Source organism: Rhinopithecus bieti, unplaced genomic scaffold (genome assembly GCF_001698545.2).
Source record: "Rhinopithecus bieti isolate Rb0 unplaced genomic scaffold, ASM169854v2 scaffold_7212, whole genome shotgun sequence".
NCBI lineage: Eukaryota > Metazoa > Chordata > Mammalia > Primates > Cercopithecidae > Rhinopithecus > Rhinopithecus bieti.
The window spans coordinates 6,059,054-6,072,725 of NW_016806198.1; the positions used below are offsets into that span (position 1 = coordinate 6,059,054).

General features: G+C 42.8%; 1 protein-coding gene across 1 annotated transcript in view; it reads left to right on the forward strand.

The window, feature by feature from the left end:
• Positions 1–13,672, forward strand: part of KCNQ3 (potassium voltage-gated channel subfamily Q member 3) — a 361,701-nt gene that overhangs the window by 286,858 nt on the left and 61,171 nt on the right. The window lies entirely within an intron of this gene.

Sequence of the window (13,672 nt, forward strand, 5' to 3'; positions counted from 1 at the left end):
ACAGGGAAGTTTTTAAGATTAGGTCCCCTATATTTAAGTTTTAAATTTTTTTCTGTACAGTATTAGACATGTAACATGTCCTCAGGTGGTGCTGTGTGAATTAAATTGCCCTTGTCTCATAGTTTAGATCAGGAGTTGGCAAACTTGTTCTTAATGAGTAAAGTAGTAAATATTATAAGCTTTATAGGCCAGACCATCTCTGTTGCGACTACTCAGGTCTTCTGCTCCATCACAAAAGCAACCATAGACAATAATTAAACAAATGCAGTGGCATAACAAAATTTTATTTACAAAAATGAGCAGAATGCCATAGTTTGCTAACACCTGGGTTAGGTGGTCAAAACCTACCTCTATCTTATACATTTGTGGATTTATAGATGGATAGGGATATGATATAGATATAAACATACACATGGACCTAGAAATAGATATATATTTGTCTGTGTTATTTATAGATATGATTTTCTTTCCCCATTTCCAGAATATGGAAGTTTTTAAAGACAGTTTATTTTTGTTCCTACATGTATTAAGTCAATTTTGGAGTATTTTCTATGATTATACGATAAGAAGGAACAAGGTAAAAAAACTAGCATTTGATAAGTGCCCACTGTGTACTAGAATTTTTAGGCACTTTTACACATTTATACTTTTTTCTTTTTTTTTGGAGACGGAGTCTTACTCTGTCACCCAGGCTGGAGTGCAGTGGCATGATCTCGGCTTACTCCAACCTCAGCTTCCCAGGTTCAAGTGATTCTCCTACCTCAGCCTCCCGAGTAGCTGAGATTACAGGTGCCTGCCACCACACCTAGCTAATTTTTGTATTTTTAGTAGAGACAGTGTTTCATCATATTGGCCAGGCTGGTGTCAAACTCCTGACCTCAGGTCATCTACCCACATAGGCCTCCCAAAGTGCTGGGATTACGGGCGTGAGCCACCACACCTCACCTACATTTACACTTTAAATGATACTCTTTTAATCCGTTTGATTATCCCACGAGGTAGATTTAGAGGAAACTTTTTATTCCACAGTTAATAGGAATCAGTAAAAACCTACTTAAGGGGAGCCTATTGAAAACGAGAACCAATACTTCTTACCAAGAGGGAAGACAAAATGCCATATTAGTACTTTGTCTTTAAAAAACTATTAAAACACAAAATGTGTTTATTGTATCTCACACTTAACAAAATTTAGGTTATAATTGCAACTGTGCTCTAATTTTTAGAATGAACAAAGACTTAATCAGGTATTAATTGAGGGATATGTTCTTAATGCCAAATTATATATTACAATATGACTTTACGTTTTATTTTCACAACATTCAGGGGTAGGATTGGATGAAGTTTTTAATTCTTTAAAGTATCAATTGATTTTTTTTTCTTGCAAGATTATCACCTGTCAATGGCCCTGCTATATTTAAAACAGGTTTCCATCATCATTTCTATCAAGTTTGTGAAAGCCTGCATCTTTTGTAAACTTTGCCTTTTTGCTTTGCAAGTGGTTCGTGTTGTACTACTGAATGGTGTATCTGATGGTGAGGCAGAGACTGACCTGCAAAGCCATGATGTGCCCAGGGTATAGGTTGCTGTGATATTGTCAAGGATGTTTGCATAGAGACTTCATTAGGGTAGTGCCTTTGGTTATAAAGGTTTTTGCTGTCCTGTGCAATCTCTTAACTAAGAAGACTGAAATGAGGAATATTAAGATAACAGAGATACCTTAATTTTGTTTTGTTTTGTTTTGTTTTGTTTTTTTGACATGAAGTCCAGTTTTGTCGCTCAAGCTGGAGTGCAGTGGCACGATCTTGGCTCACTGCAACCTCGGCCTCCTGGATCCAAGCTATTCTCCTGCCTCAGCCTCCCTAGTAGCTGGGATTACAGGCACCCACCACTGTGCCCAGCTAATTTTTGTATTTATGATAGAGATGAGGTTTCACTGTGTTGGCCAGGGTGGTCTCGAACTCCTGACCTCTTGATCCACCCACCTCAGCCTCCCAAAGTGCTGGGATTGCAGGCATGAGCCACTGTGCTCGGCTGTTACTCCTGTTTTATAGATAGGAAATTGAGCTTTGGAAAAGTAAACCTGCCAAAGATCATCATGTTGCTAAGTGGTGAGCTAAGGTTCAGATCCTGACAAACTGGTATTAGTTATCTATTCCTGCCATAAAACTTAGCTGAACACAACACACATTTATTATCTCACACTTTCTGTGGATCAGGAGTCCAATCATAGCTTACCTGGGTCTACTGTTCAGAGTCCCTCACAAAGGCTACAGTTAGTGTTGGCCAGTGCTGGGGGCTCATCCGAAGGCTCAACTGAGGAAGGATTCTCTTCCAAGCTTTCTTTTGCGGTTGTTGACTAGGGGCCACATTTGGCTCTATACTACATGGGCTTCTCTAGCACAGCAGCTTCAAAGCCAGCAAGAGAGACAGTCTACTTGCAAGACAGAAGTTGAAATTGTTTGTAACCTGATCACAGAATTGACACCCTTTATTGTAGTCTATTGACTGGAAACAAGGCACAGGTCCCAGCCAACTTTAAGCAGAGGGAATTACCTAAGAATGTGATGAGCAGAAGGCAAAGATCACTGAGAACCATTTTAGGGTGTACTTGCCACAAATAGACTCTGAAATATTTACTCTTTTCCTTTTTGGCACCAGCTTATGTGGGAAATATGACAGGTACTTGCAACATGAAGATGCCTAAAGTGTAACCTCACATCACTCTGTAGTACCTATTACCCTGGCATGAAACTTTTGGATGTTTAATAAAATGCTTTGCTAGTGATGAGACCTCAGCCCACAAGAGAAGGCAAATACTTCAGTCCCTAGCATGCCTGATACATAGAAGGCATGCCACAAATGACAAATTAAATGTCACCAGATTGACCTTAGCATCCCAGGATGTATCAGAAACATGGTTTGTCCTGGAGAAAAAAGGGAAAACATCTGGAGATAGACTGTTTCTCTCTTCTTGCTTGGCCCAGATTCCCACTGTGCCTGCCCACTCAGTGTGGCCAGAGAATCATGTGAACTTGGAAGTTCCTAGCTAATGGCTTGTCTCTAGCCTACAGGGAGAAAGGAATGTGACTTGCCAGAGCTTGACTAGCATTGCTTTGATATGCAAGTGTCAAATGAGAACAGGGATAGAGAGAAGGTGTTGGAGGCAGTGTTAATGGGGCTGTTGTATATTTTAGCTGATGATAGTGTTAGTGTGGAGGAGGACATAGGCATGGAACAGAGCTGCTTGGCCTGGTGAAGCCTGAGAACCCTATCCTACGCAGAAGCCTCCACTGCAACCCCCACCCACCCAAATACAGCATGCGTAGAGCAGGTTGGATGAATCTGGGAATACTGACAAAAAGGAGGTCTTCAGAAATAGACAAATGGTTACTCAGACTGGAATCGATGGGGCAAAGGACAGTGTGTGAGGGAGCTGAGACATCATCTTGCTAGGGGTTCTACAAATTTTTAGTTGATTTGCTCCTTATACATAAAGGAATCCCAGGTCTCATAAAATGGCAAAAAAAAAAAAAAAAAAAAAAAATTCCATGAACCATGGTGGGACACAGTTATTGGCCTGACCATCTAAACTAAAATTCACTCTTGCAATAGCTAACACATATCAGGCCTGTGTGCTATGCCAAGCACAGCACTATGTAGTCTGTGAGCATTTATTTTCACAACATCCCTGAATTAGGAGCTATTTTCATCCCTATTTATGGATGAGGAAACAATCCCTTAGGTGCTAAGTGGCAAAGCTGAGGTCTGAACTCAAGTCTATTTACCTTCGAAAGCCTTTCCAGACCCTCCCACCAGGGTTATTGGCTGAAAGGCTGAACCCATGATAACAGACCTGACAGGCCTTGGGGACCATCTGCTTTAATTCCTTCATTTCACAGATGTAGGCACTGAAATCTGAGGAGAGGAAAGAACTTCTCCAGGCTCCTACAGTGAGTAAAAAGATGTGAGATGTGTAGTTTCTTCAGTCAATCCTTTGGGTTGGGCACTGTGATCCCAAGAGGAAAATTGTAGCATCTCTGCTTCTCCAGATTGGCCTACAAGAGAACACAGCAGCACGGGTGCAAGCACAATGTGATGTGCTCTGTTCATCACTGAATGCCCAGGGTCTAGAATGGTAAGTGCATGTCAAGGAATGGGTGGATTCTGTGAGGAGATAAGAATAAAATCCTACGGGAATGCACAAAAGGATTTTTCTAATGTTGACTGGTGAACAAGAGAGGGTGAACAATTAGCTCCTAGGGGACAATGGACTGTCTATTCCTAACTCTTGGAATACAATGAATGGTCAGTAAATATTTCATTGAATAAATGAATTAATAGAGGAGGTGACATTTGAGCTGAGCCTTAAAGAGTAGAAAGGAGGAGTCATTTGGATGAGGGAGAGGAAACATATGATGGAGAAGAACCGAATTTTGAAAGGCCTGCCACATTTTGATGAAATTGTAAGTTTGATGTGACTAGAGGGAGAAAGAATGAAGAAGTAAGCTTAGGAAAGACAACTGATATATTTTGGAGATCTATTAGGTGCATATTAGGTATGCACATGTTTATAATTGTAATGTCTTCTTAATGGATTGACCCTTTCATTGATAGATAATGTCCTCTTTTGTATCTTGTAACAATTTTTGTCTTCAAGCCCATTTTAAAGTCTAATGTTACTATAGCCACCCCAGCTCTATTTTGGCTCCTGTTTGCGAGGAAAAGCATTTTCTATCTTTTCACTGTCAACCTATTTGTGCTTTGGATCTAAAGTGAATCTCTCATAGCATATAGTTGAATCATGCTATTTATCCTCTTTCATGACATGATCTGATTTGGAAGAAGCTGGTTTACCTTTCTAAAGAGTTGGAACTTTACCCTGTAATGGATATGAGGAGTCCACAGCTGTATTTAGACAGGGATTTGGCATAATAAGTATCCTCGCTTAGAAAAATGGTACTGGAAGGCATGTACAAATGAGTACTTGGTGAAGGGCACAATCTTCCAGTATCCTCTCCTGTGCTCTCTTCTCCTCACCGACAGCTCTTGCTGCCTCTTTCCAGCTCAGAGGGCTAAGTAGCACTGAAGGCCCCATAAGGGGCCATTGCCTGGCTCAGCTGTGTCAGTTTGTTGACCCTGAAATGCAGCCTCACAACACGGGTGTTTATTTGCCTCCCGTGCTCTTCTATTAAATAATTGTGAGTTTTGCAACTTTTAAGATAGTATTAAGAGATGGAATCATTTTAAATGACTTCAAAATTATTCCTTGCACTTTTTTATGTGTTGTATAAAATTCTGACATTTGACAGCATGGTTTATAGTGCCTAACACTTCATAGGCAAATAAGCACAAGACATATTTGGAGAGAGAAAAAGTATAAATGTTAAATGAAGAAAAACAGTGGTCAACTCTCGAAAGAGAAGGTGAACACATCGGTTTTGTTTTAATTCCCTGAATGACCCTGGTCATTCAGCCTTCTGCCCTGATGTTGGTGGGGTTCGGCAGAAGGGGACAGGTTGTAATCAGGTAAAAGAATAGCACAAATGTCCATAAAGATGCACTCTTTGATTTACCAGAGATAAAGTAGAAAGTGGCACAGTGGAGGATGCAGCAGGCTGAGAGTTGGGAGACCAGAATCCTCTTTCTAGCTCTGCAGGGAGCTATTTTGTAGCCATAAGCAAATCACTCAGAACTCTGATGTAGAAATTTCCTTTCTGTTAGATGAAAGAGTGATAGGTCCTTCTTAAGGTTTCCTGAAATTTCCAGCTAATCAAATTTTTGGAGGAGCTTGGCATGAGTCAAATCAGGAAGAGGAAGATTTAGAAAAACGATTTTAGCTCTGTCTTATGTTTTCATGTCTGGGTTCCAAGGAAATGGCAAATGGTCTTTCCCTGCCCCTGTGACAGACATTATGAATCAGTAATGGCATTTCCCCCCAGTTAACTTGGCTGCAATCTGGATTCTTTTCAACACCCATTCATGGCAGCCTTAACCAATCCATCCTAGTGGGTTTTCAAGATAAAAATGATTTGTCAACCCAGTTCTTAGTGGGTGGAACAGTTCTCATTAGGAGATAACCCAAACATCGTTTTTGGGGCTGACTCATAGAAAATAAAGAAACCCATGGTGCACAGTGGGTGCTTTACATCTGAGGCTTTTCAGTTGAGGGTCAGTGGGATCCTCATGCAGTCTGAGGTCTGTCACTGCCTTTTAAGGTTATGTCTCCTGCTTAAGATCAAAGATCAGTAATGGTTGCCAAGGGTTAGGACAGGTGCAGCTAACTATGATGTAGTAATGCCTCTCTTTTAGACAATTCAATTCTGCCTTCATCTAGCTAGGAAAAATGTTTCTGCACATCGCATTCAATGGCAGACAGACAAGGATTCTAAGAAAGGGAGTCTAGTGCTACCTTCTAGGACATTTTGAGGGCTGCAGATGCTCTGAAAGCTGTCCATGAACAGCTGTAATTAGTGCAGGAGCCAGCAGGGGTTTCTGGGAGCTATCTGGAATGTTACTAATATTTTTTCTGCCAAATCTCAGACTCCAGAGGAAGAGAAGGGAAGACATTGACTTATCCCAGCTGAACTGAGAGGAGCAGGCCAGGCTGCTTTCCCTGCTCTCTCTCTGGCTCTGACCACACCTCATTCTCTGCAGATTCTCTTCCAAGGCCCCATTGGTCTCAGCACAGTATCTGACTCTTCACTCCCTTTGTGTCCCTCCTGCCTGAGCTTGGAGGCTCAGTTCCCCATCTGTAAAATGGGGATACAAATAAAATGATAATCTCCTTCCTCACAGTGTTGCTCTCAGGAGTAAAAGAGAAAATGATGCATGAAAAAATTCCTGCATCAATGTTTTCACCGTGTTTGTCTCACTGTGAATGAAGCCTGTGAGGGGATGTTTGGCTGGAAACCTTGCCTCTTACTTCCAGCAGGCTCAGCTTTGGAGCCTATAAATGGATGCCAGATATGAGTGAGAAGAGGCAGCAGGGATTTCCTGGTACCACTGTGGTCATCCCTCACATCTGCATCTGCAAAAGCCCTCCTTGCCTGCTGCCTGACAGAGGTTAGGTATCCAGTGGGCTTGGACAGCACGCACTAGTTCCTGTCCCGAGGCCCCTGCATTTGACACTTTAGAGCCACCTGCAGCTACAAAGCAGGCTTCCTTGTGTCAGTTCCCTTTTGCCCTCCCCAGCCGGGGCTTGGATGGAAGATGGCCAAGGGTGAGGAAAGAATACTAAGGGTGGAAGCATGGAGGCGATGGAAACTGATTTAAGGGCATATTCGTGACTGTTGACCTTGACTGGCATCGTTTGCAAAGACAGCCTGGATGCTTCAGACAGAAGACTGCTATTGGCTCTCACCAAGACTCCTGGCCACAAACCCTTGCTCACTCCTGCAGGGTGTAGAAGGGAGAGAGAAGTGGTGGGCAAGGCACAGAGGAAGGAGGAACAAGAGAGGAGAGGAGCAGTGGAGGAAAGGATGCGGGAGAAGGAGAGGAAAATGACTCAGGAATGTCAGGGCAGTAAGAGAAGAGCAGAGGAAAGGAAACAGTCAAGACTATAGAGAAAGACCAGGTGCTGTGGCTCATGCCTGTAATCCCAGCACTTTCCAAGGCCCAGTTGGGTGGATCACTCGTGGTCAGGAGTTCGAGACCAGCCTGACCAAAATGGTGAAACCTCGGCTTTATTAAAAATACAAAAAAATTAGCTGGGTGTGGTGGTGCATGCCTGTAATCCCAGCTCTTTGGTAGACTGAGGCAGAAGAATCGCTTGAACCCGGAAGGCAGAGGTTGCAGTGCGCGGAGATTGCGCCACTGCACTCCAGCCTGGGTGACAAAGCGAGATTCCGTCTCAAAAACAAAAAACAAAACAAAACAACAACAGCAGCAGCAAAAACCACCAGACTATAGAGAAGGAAACTGAAGTGACAGGACAGAAGAAAAGGAAGAACAGGAATAATTGGTGAGAGTGGAGAGACAGGAAACCAAAACAGGAAGAGAAGCAGAAAACCAGGAGGAAAGCAGCTGGGGGCGGCTCTCACGTCAAGACCCCCAGGAGCATCTCTAGCCCCACGTTCAGCGCCACATCGTTGTCCATCAGTGGGACTGATAATGTGGTCTCCGTCTGAAATCAAGTTCATATGTTAAGGGTAAATTGAAATATGCAACAAACTAAGGGGTGCTTCCTCTTCTCAGGTTAAGGAGGCTTTCCTTGATGCTTTTAGCTGTATAGATTAATGATTGTTCTCCTGTCTTAGAAAGAGGGTTCCTGAAGTTGCTGGTGAGGCGTGAGAAGCGAGAGGCTACGTCTGGCCTCTGCTGCCCCCTCCTGGCCAAAGCGTGGCTCCGCAGGCTCCCTGCGGATGGGAACTCAGCTGAAAATGCATTTTGGTGGTTGGCGAAGGAGGAATTATCCCTTCTCCTTGCTCTAAAATCAGACTACGAGAGCTGAAAGAGAGTTAGATATTAAGCCCCGACCTTTCCCCTAAGCCTTAAGTTTAGATTTCCATCAGCTGGATGGAGATTTCCACTTGGACCTCAAGTGCAGCAGGACCGCAACTAGCTTCTTATCTTCACAGTGCTGCTGGCCCCACTGCACAGCTTCTTGATGTCTGCGAACAGCACATTGTCCTCTTTCTTCCCACCCCAAGACCTTCCGAGTGCTCCTCTTGCTCGATCTTTATATCCCATTAGTCACGACTCCTGCCAAGACCGCAGAAGGATGCTCTCTCATGGGTCCCTTGTCATCTCTCCAGCGCACCCTCCTCCTCTCTGGTCAGCTCATATACACACACATATATGTGTGTATATATACACATACATATACACACACATATCCATCTTTCTACATATATCTATCTGTATATATATCCATCCATATATTCCATATATATATATAGAGAGAGAGAGAGAGAGAGAGATACATACATATGTATGTGTGTGGATAGATAGGTAGATAGATCTTCTAGGCTGGGCACAGAAGCTCATGTCTCTGATGCCCATGCTTTAAGAAGCTAAAGAAGGAGGATCTTTTGAGTCTGGACTTTCAAGACCAGCCTGAGAAGCATAAGGAAACCCCATCTCTATAAAAACAAAATTAACCATGGGTGGTGGTGCACACCTGTCCCAGCTACTTGGAAGGCTGAGATGGGAGGATCACTTGAGCCTAGGAGTTAGAGGTTGCAGTGAGCTATGATCACGCCACTGCCTTCCCACCTGGGTGACAGAGTGCAACCATGTATCTTTAAAAAAATTATCTACTGCAGAATAAAGCTCAAACTATTCATTTGATCTACAAAATCTTTCATATCATGCTCCCAGCCTGTCTCTCCAAGTTCACCTTATGTCCCTTGCCTTTAATTTCAACAACCAAGGCCATTACTGATTGCTGAAATTATTTGTATTCATTCTCTAAACATATATTGGTTCTTAATAAGTGTCAGGTTTGAGCTATTCACTGAGATACAGAGAGGAGCAAGACATAGTCTCTGCCCTCTGGGAGCAGAGTCTAATAGAGCAAATGCACACATGCAGCCCAGACCTCCTTTGGGTTACCCTGCTGTATAAAAGTGAGATGCACTGTGTGCAGATTCCCATTCCACATGGTATTCGTTTTCTATTGCTGCATAAAAAATTGCCTCTAACTTAGTGGCTTACAACAACACATAATTTTTTAATCTCAGGTTCATGAAGAGTCTGGGCATGGCTTAACTGGGTCTTCTGCTGAGCTTCTCATGAAGTAGCAGTCATGGAGTTGACTGGGGTGTGTTCTTCTCTGGAGCTTGTGAGAGAACTCCCCAGTATCCCATGATTGTTGATCCTTGCAGTTCCAGAACAGGTCCCACTTTCATGCTGGTCATCAGCCAGGGGATGCTCTCAAGTCCAAGAACCCCACAGTTCCTTGCCATATAGCTCTCACTGGCCTTTGAAAACAGCAGCTCACATCAAGAGCAGCAGGAGAATCTCTAGCCCCAGAGTCTCATATAATGTAACATAATCACAGGCATGACTATCCAGTTGCCTTTGCCATATTTTTTTTAAAAAGTACACAAAGTAGTGACATCCTATCTCTTTTGGCATATTCTATTGTTAGAAGCAAGTCACAGGTTCTTCTTGCACTCAGAAAAGACAGTTATGCAACTGCCTGACTCATCGGAGATTACTTTAGGGCATGCCCACCATACACACAACTTGAATCTTTCACGATAGATATATAGATAGATAGATAGATAGATAGATAGATAGATAGATAGACAGACAGACAGATAGATGTCTCCGAAGTACAGGGAGCTGTGCAAAATCTCAGAGTCCCGCTAAGGACTCCTTTTCCTGCCAAATTAATTCAGCTGTGGGACACCAACCTGTCTTCTTTCCCCATGCACTGATCCAGCCATGGGTTCCAGCACCAGGATTGATGCCAACTAAAAACAAACTCATTTACGAGGCTGTGGTTGATGACTTGCATTGTTGGACCAAGAACTTAAAATTTTAAACAATCTTGTTCTTAAAAATCCTTCAACGTGTGACTAGACCATATCCTCTTCTCTCTCTCTCTCTCTCTTTTTTTTCTTTTTTTTTTTTTTTTTTGTCATTTTGGCCCTCAGCACCGATCTCCATCTCTAATTTTGGATAATTTTTTTTTTTTGAGATGGAGTTTTTGCTCTCGTTGCCCAGGCTGGAGTGCAGTGGCACGATCTCAGCTCAACACAACCTCTGCCTCCCAGGTTCAAGCGATTCTCCTGCCTCAGCCACCTGAGTAGCTGGGATACGGGCATGCGCCACCACACCTGGCTAATTTTGTATTTTTAGTAGAGATGGGGTTTCTCCATGGTGGTTAGGCTGGTCTCGAACTCCCGACCTCAGGCAATCCATCTGCTTCAGCCTCCCAAAGTGCTGGGATTACAGGCATGAGCCACCGTGCCCAGCCGTTTTTGGTTCATTTGTATTGCTAAGTGGTTTAGCAGTCTCATGTTTTTAGGGTTGCAACTTTTACCTCAATCGGATCAATAAAGTATTTCCCCAGGCAAAGGCAGTTCCTTCCCTTAAAGGAGTCTGTTTTCAGGTGTTGAGACAGTATGTTTTATTTAGCACATGATGTACTCAGTTAGTTACATGATGATAGCGGCTTGTGGTCCATGCTGGAGTAGAAATGAATCAGGGTGCTCTGGGATCCCAGGGATGAGATCACACAAGGGAGCCTGTAGAGAGCTGCTGGGGTCAGGGAAGGCTCTAGAGGCAAGGCATGACTGGCGCTGCCAAGACATTAGCAGGTTAATGATGGGGATATGGCAAAAGTGGGCAGGGAAGAGGACCACCAAGACAGAAGGCACATGGGCTCAGATAATTTGAGGAAGTTCTGTCATTCCTATGACCAGTCTGGGTGTGGGGAAGCAGCGGGAGATGACAAGGCTGTGAGGAGGGCAAGGCTAGATCACAAAAGACCCATATCCCTTGTTAAGAAAAATCAAACCTGGTTCTTTGTCCATGAACTCTTGTACCTCCTGCACACGTACATGTTGTTCATGAGGCCTAGGGGTCCAGACTCCAGGTCAACACATAAAATGGGGAATGTCCTGGATAAACTTGGACATATGGTCAACTGCAGCATAGCTTTGAATTTCCTTCCGACCTCTTGGTTACAGCCCCTCCAGGATGCTCCCAAAGCATGTGAACACTTGGGTCATAACCTCAACCACATTCTGCAGTAATTATTTGTCTTGTTTTCCACATTGAATTAAGGAGTGCTTGCATAATGAGGAATAGGTTTTATTCATGTTTGTATCCTTAAAACCAGTACTATGTCTGAGACAAAAGGGGCACCAAATAAATTGGTATTAAATTGCAATAAAATGATGGTTAAGTCTTACTGAAGGCTAACTTTTCCAGGCATCTGACATGGATTACATCATTGAGTAATGGAGGATATGGACATTTAATTGGATTCATTTTACACAGAAGGAAACCATGATTCAGAAATGTTTTGTATTTTGTCTAAGAACACACAGGTCATAATAAGAAAGAAAATAATTGTAAGCGAGGTCTTCTCTACAGAGCCTATGAATGAATAAAATAAGGTCTTGAGTGAATCATAATGTGGACTTGCAGAATCTTCTGAGAGTGATTAAGTTCCCTGCCTTCTGACTGGCCAATGATGAGCATGTTTCTATGAGAGCGCCATGATCCTCAACAATTGACTTAACAATATCCCACATCAATTATTTCCTGAAGTCCTCAGAATCATGGTATGGTGAGCTCTAAGCAGATTCATTATTCTCATTCCCCAATGACTGGGATCTACCAAGTCAATGAGCTGCTCAAAATCACATAAAAGGCACCAGAGCTTCCTTTTAAGCCCATGTCTTTGGACTCCAAGCTTTGTGGTGGTCATTCTACTGACAACATAGTTACCCTGATGGTACTGATTCTTTGTGATGAATTTCTTCATCTCTAAAACGGGAATGGTCATATCTAACTTTGCAGGTTGTAGTAACAGTTACTGATGTTGTTACCATCATCAGCACCACCATCAGCAACATCACCACCACCACCACCACTGTCATCACAACCATCACTATCACTACCACCATCATCACCACCACCACCACCACCATCATCATCATCAACTGTGAAGATTTGGGGCTTAGGGGAGGCAGATATCAAACATGGGTCAAAGTCGAATTTCACATAAAATGGCCAAACACAAGGAGTTGGGGATCTTGTTTGGGTTCCTGGGCATGATTGGAGACACAGATTCAGGTCTGAAGATCAGCAGGTTTATTTATCAGAAAATATGATTAGGATCACAAAGAGTCAGAGGCAGAACTTGGTCCCAGCCAAGGTCAGAAGGAGACATTTCCATCCTCCTTACATCATGGTCCTTATGGTCACACCATGAGACAACTTTCTGTGTATCTGGACTGTGAGCTCATGAGGACAGATCCAGCTTATTCATCACTGAATTCCAGCTCTGTATGCTCAGTGTCTGCCATTTAAATATTGAATGAATGAATGAACAAAAGTCAAAAAAGCATGGGTAGAACCTAAGTAGAGCAGAAAACCAGAGTACCTGGAGTAGGAGAGCTTAGAGTATGTAGTACCAGGCTTCACCCATAAACCCTAGCTTGTAAATTCCCTATTGGACACCCAGGGAACCTGGTACTGACAACTAAGCCAAAGACTTTCCACCAAGAGGGAGAACCATTTTCGTTGGTGAAACAATGAAACATGTACTCTCTCTCTCTCTCTCTCTCTCTCACACACACACACACACACACACACACACACACACACGCACCTCTCACAGAGTTTATAAAGATAACAATCTTAAAGAATTGTAGTTCGCTCCTGCCTGAGCCTAGGAGCCTAGGCATGAACCAGGTGACCTCTCCATGAATTTTAAAGAACCAGCCTTCTGAATCCTTCAGTGTAGCAGTTCCTCTTCTTTCTAGCATTTCAAAAACAATTCCAAAGATCCCGAATTGAAAGAGATTCTTTCCTTTTGTATCAATTGACTGTAAAATGAACAATATTCATACTTGGTGACAGAAGCCTTTGCTGAATTTTCAATCTTTGGAATAAATTTGTGTTTTCTTCATTGTAAGAAAACATTTTCGTATATTTTTAAATCAGTCCTATGTGTGTAGAACACATTATAAATTAATTCATATTCTTACTG